Below are 12,993 nucleotides of genomic sequence, written 5' to 3'. Positions count from 1 at the left end.
CTAAAAAGGGCGGGCCGGCCCTGGGCGGGGGGGGGGAGGTCTCAAAAAAGAAAAAAAAAAAAAAAAAAAAGAACATGGATGACAGATTATTTTTGCTATTTTTGGGCACATTAATATACTTTAATGTCCACTTCAGGAATTCTGAAGCCTAACCAGGATATGTGCCCAAATAGATGGCTGCTCTATCTACAAAAAGTGGGGCAGTTGTAAGGAAGTCCCTCAGGAGAGGAAGGATCAAGACCTTCTAAAAAAAATACCTTTGGGTTCATGCCTAAATATAAATAGATTATAGCAGTCCCAAATTTGACAGCATGTTTGTAAAACTTTCTGTCTAGGTATTACTCTAGCCATAAAACATTATCAATAACTAGTTCATAGAGTATGGAGAATTTTGAAAACTCAATTTTAAGCAAGTAAATTTTAAGTTGTAATATGGTTGTAATATGTACTTCTAGTAATTATCATCACTAAGAAATAAAAATGAAAGTTAAAATTAACTGAGTATTTATTATGTTCCTGGCAGGGCACTTAGCACCTTCACACACTAATACATGTACCCTGAGAATTATCTTCCAATATATGTAATATTATCCTCATTTTGCTGATAAAGAAACTGAGGTCTGGAGAGGTTATGGAACTTTCTAAAGGTCACAGTGCTTAGTAAATAAGAATATAAGCTCCATGAAGGCAGGGACTTTGTTTTGATGACAATTTATGCCTATTGCCTGGGGCAATGCTTGACACTTAAGAGTCACTTAAGAGACACTTCCCAATAAATGTTGAAGTAGCTGAGTCCAAATCCCGGGGTCTTAAACTCTACAATACAGGGCTACTAGAATAGAAGCCAATGACGGTTTCAGTTTAAGGCAGTTTGATTGCTTATTTATTTCTTAAAGTAACGAGACCTACTGCATCTACTTCTTATGTTGGTATAGGAAGTGGGAAAATAATAGCTACTTTTGGTATACCAATGTGGACTTTTAGAAGCGATTTTGGTGTAATCAAGATTTTATAAATATTCTCTACATATCAATGTCTATCTATCTTTATCACAACTGTAGACTCACCTTTAAAGCGCCCATGAAAGTTCACAGTTACCCCTTGTCGATCAAAGTAGAATAAGATTTGAACATATGGAAGGCCCAACGAGAGAACAGCCCCAACTGGAAAGCATTTTCTTACTGATAGGTAACCAGTATAGCATAGACAAAAAATAATACAAACATTTAATGCATTTTTCTATTTAATTTCTGTAGGCTTTTTCTGTCCTCCCATCATTCCCTTGTCAATTTCATCCTTTAGAGACAGACGAAAACCTGTTGTAAGATCTACTTTTCCTGGTAATACGTTTTTAAAGATGGCCACAGAACACAGATGTTAGCATAGTAGCTATGTCACCAAATAAAATGATCCACGCCACAGTGATATGATATAGAGCAGTTAATGGAAAACAGAAAGTGACTATCAGTGTCATAGGTTAGCGCAATACTTCTAAGAAATCTGCATATTTATTTCTTTATATTCATATATCACCTTTTTTGCTAAAACAGCACGTTGAATATGTCCTGAGTGTGGGAAGATGAGCATTTGCTCATAGCTGACTATAGATAGAAATCTTTGATAAGCTATGAATGCAAACGTATTGGAGGAAAGACACTCAAGGTCAATGCTTCTAACTTTAAATAGCTAATCAATAGGTCATTTCCTAGACACAAGGTTTCTGTGCAACTATTCCAGCTCAGTATTTTCAAAAAGAATAATTTTCTTCACCATAGCACAATAAACTTGTTGTAGACTTTACAACAGAAGGCAATATTTTTACTTTTATATAACCCACATCTCTTCCTGACATGGAAGAACAACCAAAAGGATGAAGGACAGCACATGGGTCTCAGTGAAATATACTGAACTGTAAAAATGTTGATTCTTATCTTTAAGGGTGAAATAGAGAAAATGTTAAAAATCTGAGATGATGCAACCACAAGACACTAATATGTAGTAAGTGAAATAATTATGAAAGAATGTTTTTGAATTTTGGGGAAAAATTTTCACTTGACTTTTAAACTTGTATTTTATACATGTAAGAGAAAACATTGTATTTGTAATCAATAATACTTCACACTTTATTTCAGAATTGCATTTGACCCAAATATAACATTTATGGCCACAGAGGAGATATCTAACTTACTCAGAAAAGTGACTCTCTTGCAAACTGAAATTATAAGTAAAGAAAGCAGTTCTAGAAAAAAGGATTTCATTAAAAGTCAATTTTAATATTCATAACTATGAACTTAATGCATAATTACATATTTTAAAAGAGTATTATATACTTGAATTTTATCAAATTCTATAGTAAGACAAATAAGATGTACCACCACGTAGTATCAGTTGCTTTTCAGCCTAAAAAATTACCTCTAAAAGTGGCTGGAATAATCTCACAAGACAAATTAAAATTTTCAAATTAAAATTATTTTAGATTTTCACAAGAGGGAAAAATAAGAATCTTCATATCCCTTAATCAGTATAGCCATGTCATTCTTGTATTATTTAATAACCTCTCATGCCAAAAAGAAAAAAAAAAAATCTTTCTTCATGAGGTCTCTGATGAAACCTTTTAAGTGCTGAAGTTTCAGGCCCCAGAGCAAGATTCTACAAATTTAAAGTCCCTAGAAATGTTGACAGATGCTTAATTACAGTGTTAAATATGGTAACAAACACACACAACTTAAATGGATATTTTTATGAGCAATTCTTATTTAAAACAACTTTGGAATTAAAATTAATTTGTAACTATTTCATTCTTAATAAAATTGCTCTGTTCAGCCAGTGTTTTCTCTATATTTCTCCTTACCTAAATTCTTCACAATGAATTGTCTAATTTTTGCAAATAAATTCAAACATGAAGATTTTCTTTTGGTTAGAATCTCAAGTTCCAATTTTTTTTTTTAAATATCATAACATTTAGTGATATACTTATTATATCATAAAAAAGAATGAATTCCAAGGAATTAAATAATAAAGGTCTCTGACTTGTATGCTGTAAACTATAAAACACTGTTGAAAGTAATTAGTAAGATCTAGATATATGGAAAGTCACCCTTGTTCATTGATTCAAAGACTTAATATTGATTAATATGGCAATATTCCCCATACTGATCTACAGATTCAATGTTGTCCCTATAAATTTAACAACCAGTTTTGCAATAATTGACAGTCTTATCCTAAAATTCATATGGACACAGAGTATACAAAAATGAAAAAATAAGAAGAAATTGGGATGACTACTGTCTTAGTTTGTTTTGTGTTGCTGTAACAGAATACACAAGACCGGATAATTTATAAATTAAAGAGGTTTATTTAGCTCATGGTTTTGCAGGCTGGGAAGTTCAAGATAGATATGAAAATATATATCCACACCAAAGCTTGCACACAAATGGTTACAGTAGAATTATTAATAATAGCCAAAGTTGGAAACAACCCAATGTACAGTAACTAAAGAATAAATGAAAAAAACTATACTATAGTATATATAGTATATATATATATATATATACTATATATATATATATACATACTATATATATATAAGGATTTGAATTATGGTATTCTAAGAAAATGAACACAGAAGTATTAAGTTTAAAAATAAAATTTATTTAAGAATAATTTCGAACTTACAACAAAGTTGCAAGAAGAATACAGTTAACTCCTGAATATCTTTTACCCAGATTTTCCAGTTTTTAAAAACATTTGTCACATTTGTTTTATCATTCACTCTTTCACTTTGTGTACACACATACAGACGGTCCCTGACTTACAATTTTTCAACTTTACTATGGTATGAAAGCAATATGCATTCAGTAGAAATTGTACTTCAAGTATCGATCAACTATACTGTTTCTCACTTTAAGTACAGTATTTAATAAAATACATGAGATATTCAACACTTTATTATAAAACACTTTTTGTATTAGACGACTTTGCCCAACTATAGGCTAATGTAAGTGTTCTGAGGATATTTAAGGGTGGGGTAAGCTAAGCTATGATGTTTGGTAGGCTAGGTGTATTAAATGCATTTTTGACTTACAATATTTTCAACTTATGATTGGTTTATTGGGACATAACCCCATTATAAGTTGAGGAGCAGCTGTATGTATGTATATGACATACATTTTTTAAATGAACTATTTGAGAGCAGGTTGCAAATATTATGCCATTTAGTATGTATTTCATAACAACATGAAAATTCTCTTATGTAACCACAGTACAGTTATCAAATTCAGAAGATTTTACATTGATATGATACTTTTTACTCAACCATTTGTATGACAATTTTGCCAGTTGTCCTTATAGCACTGTTTACTCTCCAGTTCAGAATTCACACCAGGATCACATATAAAAACTATTGAGATTTAATAATTATTTCCTTTTATTTCCATCCATTTCTATAGGCTTTTAAAAGTTTTATTTTCTGTCTTTTAAAAGGTAGTTTTATTTAATTTCAATCTGAAACATTAGAATGAGAACAGTAATCCTATCACTAAGTTTTATGACATTTTTAGAAAATCAACATAGTGAAAATGTAAGAATGTAATTAAAATATGTCTGACTAAGTTTATCTATCTACCACTGAATAACCACATTAAATACCCACTCTGTCACTTTGCTGTTAGCCCTTAGAAGGTTATCCGTAGTAAAATTAAAATTAGTAAGAGATTTGATGGAGAAGAGATTGAAATCAGTGACTAAAGTAAAGTTTCCAAAACATTTGAGGCTTATATTTAACTGTGGTAATTTTCTTCTATACCCATTAGAATTAAATGTATACATTGATGCTGAGAGTTTAGACATAGTGTACACAGCTGAACTGAGGGACTTAACATTTAAGATCTATTTCTGGCTATTCTGTCAATATGCTTGAAATTCTGGTTAAGCCATTTAACTTTGGTTTGTCCCAATTGCTTTATTCCTAAAGGCAGAAAAAATACTGTTTGCCATACAGATAGGTAAACTAAGACTTAAGATAGTTAATCTACTGAAATTGTAATATAAAATGTAGCAAAAAAGCACAAGCATATTTTATTACAAAAAGTCACCATAAAAAAATCATTTGCCCAGGAGAACAAAGAAAGAACTTAACTGCTCTACCTATGGTTGTTACAGAAAAAAGTAGAAAACACAGATAAGTAAAAAGAAAAAAATTAAAATCTCCAATATCCTACCTCTCAGAAATAACAATTTGGAATATATCCTTTTAGATATTTTTTCCCCTACACATTAACATACACTTTATTATTATTATTTTTTGTTTGCAAAATGCATCACTTTAATAATGACAAAATTAACCATATTTTAGTACAAATGCATTTTTAAAAAGATACTGAGAGTTCTTTTCTGGTAATCAGTTAACCCTCCCATTAATAATTATAATAAACTCTAGACAAAATATAAAACACAGCTAATTGATGGCATTAAAGAGCAACCAAAAGCAGGCAGAATTGCAGGAAATTAAACCCTTCAAAGAAGGGGTCTACACTGGGTGGTCCTTCACTGTAGAGAACTTGCATTTCCCCATATGCAGGGTAGTTAGAACCCAAGCAGAAGGTTGCAGTTTTATTGGCTCAAGGTACCAATGGATGGAGTTTGAGGATGTCAGAACAGCTGAAAACCAGGATGTGAACTTTCTCAGAAAAAGGAATCAGCCATAGAGTGAAATAATTCCAAATTTGTATATAAATTCCTCTTAATTTTCTGGCTGAATTCTGAACTGTGTTTGTATGGGGAAGACTCCAAGGAGCTGGTATAAGTCTACAGCTGAAAAGCTGAAGAACCTGAGCAGAGATCTAAGTTTCAGCCCACCATAGAAGAGACAGTTTAGAATTTGAATCTTGCCAAATTCAAGAGGCTTGATAAAAACCTTGGGCTTTCCACTGAAGCCCAGAAGGGCCATTCCGTAGGAGTAAAAATTATGTCCTGGGTCTGAGGGTTACCTTAAAATTAAGAGCAAAACTCACCATAACAAGCTGTAAAACCATGCCTGAACCAGTTTGAGATCATCAGCCAGTAATTTAAATGCCCACTAGAACAAAAACCAACACCCTTCAGAAGAATATGACAGAATCCAGAGACTCAACAAGTCGTCATCCACAATGTTCAACATACAATAAAAACTTACTAGGCATGCAAAGAAACAGAAAAATGTGATCCACAGTCAAGGGGAGAAAAAGAATGTAAAATATAATAGAACAGGCTGGAAGATGACCCAGATGTTGAAATTAGCAAAGACTTAAAAGCAACTATTATAAATATGTTCAAGGACTTAAAGAAATGGCCATAATGAGCTAAAGATAGAGTATTTTAACAGAAAGATTGAAACTATTTTTTTTTTAAAAAGAACAACTAAATGGAGATTCTAGAACTATAAAAGATTATATCTGAAAGGCAAGTTTGCTGGATGGGCTTAATAGCATATTGGAGAAGACAAAAAAAAAAAGCCTCAGAGAACTGGAAACGGATAATGGGAATTATCCACATAAAGAACAGAGAGAAGAAAAGATTGGGAAAAACATGAAAAAAGCATAAATAACCTGTGAGACCATACAATGCCATGTAGTTAATGTGTAATTGGAGTCCCAGAAGAAATGTAAAAAGAGAATAGGATAGAAAAAAATATTCAAAGAAACAGTACTCCTGAATACCAGATTTCGTGAAAAGCAATTTATAAATCAAAGAAGCCCAGCAAATGCTGAACAGGATAAATAGAAAGAAAACAACAACTAGTCATATCATAGTAAAACTACTAAAAACTAAACATAAAGAAAAAATCTTGAAAGAAGCCATGGAAAAGACACAGTACTACCACACACTGCTATGTAGTGTGCTTTTATTATCTGTAACAATGATACAGATGACAGCCCACTTCTTATCAAAAACAGTGGGGTCCAGAAGACAATGAAATGGCAATTTTAAAGTACTAAAAGAAGAAAAAACAAACTCGTCAACCAAGAATTCTATATTCAACCAGAGAAAATACTTTTTAAAAATTAAGATGAAATTTTCAGATAAACAAAAACTGAGAGAATTTGTTGCAAAGACACCTGAACTACAAGACACAACAGAGGAAGTTCTTTAGGCTGAAGGAAAACAACACCAGATGAAACTTGAAGCTATAAGAAGAAATGCTCACCACTGGAAATGGTAAAAATGAGGGCAAAACAAAGACTATCATTTCTCTTCTGCTAATTTCATTAAAAACACAACTAAATGTTTAAGGCAAAAATTATAACAATGTACTGTGTGGTTTTAATGTATATGGATGTAAAACATATGACAATAGCAACATAAAGGACAAAAGGATAAATGGAATTATACTGTCTCTTACATTTTATATGAAATTGTACAATATTAACTCTAAGTAGACTATGATATGATAAGGATGGATTTCCCTAGAGCAACATTAAAAAATAATACAAAAAGGCCTAGCTAAAATGACCTCAGAGCAATTAAAATATAAAAAATACTTAACTCAAAAGAAGGCAGAATAGGATAGAGAAGAACAAAAAAACCGACTGGACAAACAGAAACCAAACAGCATAATGGTAGACATAAACACAACCATAACAATAATTACATAGAACTTAAATGGACTAGATATTCTAATTAAAACTAAAATTAAAAAAGTAATAATCAAAACTGTAATACCAGATGTTGATGAAGATGTGAAGCACCTCAGTTAGAGTTCTCATATATTACTCACAGGAGTGTAAAAGTTACAATCACTTTGGAAAATTATTTGTTAGTTTTTTTTTTTTGCTTTATAACATCTGTTTAAAAATTTAATATATGGTCCAGCAATTCCACCTCTGGGTAAGTACCCAAAAGAATTGAAAGAAGTAAAACAGATATTTGTACACCAATGTTCATAGCAGCGTTATTCACAACAGCCAAGAAGGTGGAAACAACCCATGTGTTGTATAATACATATAAATATTACATTCATACAATGAAATATTAGCCTTAAAAAGACAATTCTGTCACATGCTACAATATGGTTGAACCCTGAAGACATTATGCTAAATGAAATAAGCCAGACACAAGAGGACAAATATTGTATGAGCCCACTTATTAAGTACCTAGAACATTCAACTTTGCAGAGACAAAAAGAATAGTGATTGCCAGTGGCTGAGGGAGGGGGCAATGGGGAATTATTAAATAGGTACAGAGTTTCAATTTTACAAAATCAAAAGGGTTCTGGAGATGGATGGTGGTGATGGTTTAACAGTGTGAATGTACTTAACAGTATACTGAAAATGATTAAATTGTTATACATATGCTTTACCACAATTTAAAAAAACTACTTTCTCTAAGGAAAATGGGCTCAGTCTTAGGAACAAACACGTCAGATTTATTTTTTTTAAACATAAGTGGTAGCATACGCTATACATAAGAGCTCTTCAGAAGATGTACTTTCTAAATATTGAGTCAACTGGCCTTTTCTGTTTCTGTTGTTATTCAGTCCATTGTTGGAGAGCACAGGGATGTTAGTTTGTAGACTGTCACTCAATTTGAGTTTGCTTCTTGCTTCCTTGTGATTTCAGCTTACTTTGTCAATAATACAGAAGATTTTTTTTTTTTTTGCAGCTGGTGGGGTTGGGGATCTGAACCCTTGACTTTGGTGTTATAACATTGCATCTTGTGTCCTTCCTAGTGAATCATGTTGGCAGGCACCTCATGCTGGTTTGTGCCATTACTGGGGAAATGAATTTCAGCCACTTGGTTAAGGTAGAGCCCAGTTTTTGTCACTGCAAAATTATCAGTTTTCTTTTTTAAAATAAGTATGTGTGAGGAGATTCTTTGAGATGATGTATATATGTCTTTGACAGACTTTAAGGTTTGAACATCAGTTGATGATTTTTGCTTGAATCAATCATGACTGTGATGACTAAAATATTATTACTAAGTTTATTTTCATTGTATCAAGGTCTGCTGAACTCTGGAGCCAGGCTGGGTCGGTAGGGCTGTATGGTGTCTCTTGTACCGGTCTCTGCCTCCTGAAGTCCTGTTTACCATCTCCAGAAAACTTAGCTGGCAGACTCAGAGGGGTAGATTCCCAGGAAGACATATAGGGTCCAGGATGATGATGTCAAATACACTGAATTTGTCTCTTTGTCCATATTCTGGCTCCAGAGAAATAAGAGTTGCTAGTGAAGTTGGTGCCATTTTGTGTACCTTGTATACCTTGAACTTCATTTCAGATGTCTTGTCCCTGGTCTTGTTCTAAGGACTCACGTAGTTCTCTTTTTCTCCAGGCATGTAATTTATTTCTTCGATTTTGAAACCAAGTTTGGACTCTTGACTCTGGAACTCCAATTTCTTTGGCAAGTTGTTCTCTGAAATGAAACCCAGGGTAAGGGTTGGTCATAAATGCCTCAATGAGGGAGTGTAATTGAGAGCAGGTATAACTGGTACAACACCGTCTGGGTTCTTTACTTTGAGTCTGTTCTTCAAGGTGATCATGTCTTTGGCTTGATTCTAATGTCTTCCCAAGGTCTGGTCTTTTCTGAAGTTGGTGCCTAGCTCTTCGATTCTGAAACCAAACCTGGATTCTTGACTCTTCAGTGTTGATTTCTAAAGCAAGTTTTTGTTTGGTAGCATAACCTGGGTAAGGATTTTGTTCAAAGGCATTGATAAGAATTTTCATTTGATCTTCTGTGAATTTGGTGCGACTGCGCCTACAATGTGTTGATACAATCTTGCTTAGAAACTTGGCTTGGGACATATTGGAAGAGTCTGGTGTCTAAGCATCTACAGATCCCAGAGAGGGCAAGGGTGTAGATGGGAAGCTGATGGCAAGCCCAGAAGCAGCAGAGAGCTCGACCAGTGGTTGGGGAGCCTCTTGTTAGTTTTTAAGAAAGTAAAACATATATATCCACCCCATGACTCAGCACTCCCATTACTACCTATTTATCCAATAAAAACAAAAACAAATGTCTACAAAACAGGTATGTATGAAAATGTTCATAGAAGCTTTATTCATAATAGCCAAAAACTGTATATAGTCCAAATCAACAGGAGAATGGATAAACAAACAGTGATATATTCACAAAATGAATACTACTTAGTAATTTAAAAGAATGAACTAATGATACATATAACAGCTTGGATGAATCTTGAAAACATTATGTTAGGTGAAAGAAGCAAAACACAAGAGCATGTGTGTGTGTGTGTGTGTGTGTATGCATATAATATAAAGGCCATTTATGTGAAATTTAAAAACAAACCAAGAAAAAACCTATGGAGATAGAAATTAGGACAGAGGTTTCAGGGTCGGGTAGGAAATGGAAGGGGAACAGACTGGATGAAACTAAGAAGAAAATTTGGGGTACAATGAAAATGTTCTAGATCTTTTTTAGGGTGGTGGTTACAATGGGTTGCTACGGTTTAAATGTGTTGGAAATTTAATCTCCAATACAACAATGTTGGGAGGTGGGGTCTAATGGGAGGTGTTTAAGTCATGAGGGCTCCACCATCATAAATGGATTAAAGACAATTATAAAAGGGCTTGAGACTGTGAGTTTGAACTGTTGCTCTCTGTTACCATTTCTTTGCCTTTTTGTCATAAGATAATACAGCAAGAAAGACCTCACCAGATGCTGGCCCTTTGGTCTTGGACTTCCCAGCCCCCACAACTGTGAGCCAATAAATTTCTGTTCATTATAAATTACCCAGTCTTCTGTTACAGCAGCACAAAATGGACTAAAACATAGGTATACAATTTTTTTTTCAAAACTCAACAGTTTGAATACTGAGGATCTAATCATTTCACCATATGCAAAATTTATATCTAAAAGAAGAAATAAAAGAAGAAACACAAAAGGTATTATGCTTCACATACAAATATGATAGTGTTTAATTTATATCACTGAATAACACTTTTTGCCCTAGGATATATTTTTTCATCTTTATGCAAAATCATTGGCCAAGCCAGGGATTAAACCCTCCTGAAAGTACAGCTGAGCTAATCAGCATACACCAGCTTTTTTTTTTTTTTCCTTCTTATTCTCTAGTCCTCAATGATTTAAAATTTAGAAAAAGAAATCTATCCACAAAAATTAGCTGGTGTTTGGTAACTCTACCTTAAAAGGATGGACTCATCTATTAATTTGCAGAGACCAATCTAAAATCAATGCTAACAAGATTATAAAATCACCTCATTTACTTATAAGATGGTGACATTCTAATCATGTATCCTTGGTGACTGTTCAAGTAAAGAACTTGTTGGATCAATATGATGTTATGTTCAATATTTACAGGTAACATAGACAGTTGTGGTACTTGTGAGCTTGCCAATGACAAAGACAGAGTGAGAGTACTTTATTACTAAAGGATTGGCAAAGCTTCCAGAGAATGTTGAAAATTATAGTCCCAAAAGGACAGTCCAGTAAAAATTCATCAACTCTTTTTATTATATAGACTACTAATATGAGTCATTACATCCCAAGGCAGCAGAACTAATGGGCATGTTATCATAATTTAAACTCTATGACATTTTAACAAGATATATGACAATGAAGTAAAACAAAAACAGGTAATGTGCCTAATGTTTTCCAAGAATAAAAGACAATATAGTATTTTTTATTTGTGTTGATGCAAAAAGTATTGGGCATGTTATCATAATTTAAACTCTATGACATTTTAACAAGATATATGACAATGAAGTAACAAAAACAGGCAATGTGCCTAATGTTTTCCAAGAATAAAAGACAATATAGTATTTTTTATTTGTGTTGATGCAAAAAGTATTTCAAGTTCAAATATAGCCTGGTACTAAACTGTACTCTCTCAAAGAAGTTTTAAATAACTCAAGTAATTGGAGGATTCTGGTGTGATAGGGCTAAATGAATCTATCTTTGATTTTCTCCTGGTTTTACAAAAGAAAATGGGAAGTAGTCTTTCTATCATGCGCTTCCTTTTCGGGTGAAATGCTCACCCTGGTTTAAAATCACATATTTAAGCTAATTTTTAATAATCAGAACAATAATTTTCAGTAACTTAAAGTAAATCCAACCATTAGGGTACTATTTCAGATGAAAAACCGATCCGGATTTTTGTCATCTTTAATTATATCATTTCCTGTCAGCATTGGGAAAAAATTACAATGGAGAATCTTCAGGAAATTGGTTGAACATATTTAGCAAAATTATCACATCAATTGTATGTTTCCAATAATTTTACATGTAGATTATGGTGAGGATGGTGCTCTATGTGTGTTGGTAGTGAGATGGCATAATGATTACAGCATTCACTAGTTAACTTTTTTAACTGTTAGCCTTCCTAAAGTTTATTCCATGGAACTCTGGCTTGGTGGATGTCAACAGCTGTTGATTCAAGGCTCTCTATCAAAATTTAGGGAAGCTTCTTACTACAACTTTTCTCAGAGGCTTCAATGTACTACTGTGCACTGTGATACACAGAAGGGAGGATTTCAATGTGTGCCATTTCCCAAACATATTTGACCAATGAGTTTCTCTTGAGACAGTTTTGTGGACTTTTACAAAACACACTTTGTAAAATTTTGGTCTAGAGGTGATGCAGACATGAGCTAGAGTTGTAGCTGGGTGACAAACAAGGAGAGAACAAAAGTGAACAAGAGCAAATATTACTTAGGTCACATTTCTCTGTGCTAGTTTCCTTAAATGTAAAATACTTTTTACAAGCCTTAACCTTGTGCAAAATCTTTAATTTTTCTTTTTTTCATCTATAAAAATGGGGCCTAACAGTAATATTACTTATACTGCAGGATTTGTAATGAGAATTAAAGCTGACATAGGCAAAGTACAAGTATAGTGCCTACTTGAAAAATATAGTGACTATTATTATTTGAACATTTTGGTACAACTTATATGAAATGGATGCTTTCTTTTGGTCATATAAAAAAAAGGACATTCATTTCTACTCTACCCCATATTCGTACTTTCATGGTACTACCTTCCAAGT

The 12,993-nt window shown here is 33.0% G+C and overlaps 1 protein-coding gene and 1 pseudogene across 1 annotated transcript in view; both read right to left on the bottom strand.

Moving 5' to 3' along the window:
• FAM172A (family with sequence similarity 172, member A) overlaps nucleotides 1-12,993 on the bottom strand; it is a gene marked incomplete at its 5' end in the record, with an annotated part of 240,536 nt that overhangs the window by 17,260 nt on the left and 210,283 nt on the right. The gene's annotated exons all lie outside the window — the stretch shown is intronic.
• On the bottom strand, nucleotides 9,140-9,775 carry LOC103593669 (annotated as a pseudogene).

Source organism: Galeopterus variegatus, unplaced genomic scaffold, assembly GCF_000696425.1.
Source record: "Galeopterus variegatus unplaced genomic scaffold, G_variegatus-3.0.2 Scaffold1389, whole genome shotgun sequence".
In the NCBI taxonomy this organism is placed as follows: domain Eukaryota; kingdom Metazoa; phylum Chordata; class Mammalia; order Dermoptera; family Cynocephalidae; genus Galeopterus; species Galeopterus variegatus.
The sequence above is the reverse complement of the archived record's forward strand: the minus strand, read 5'-3'. Positions and strand labels throughout refer to the sequence as shown.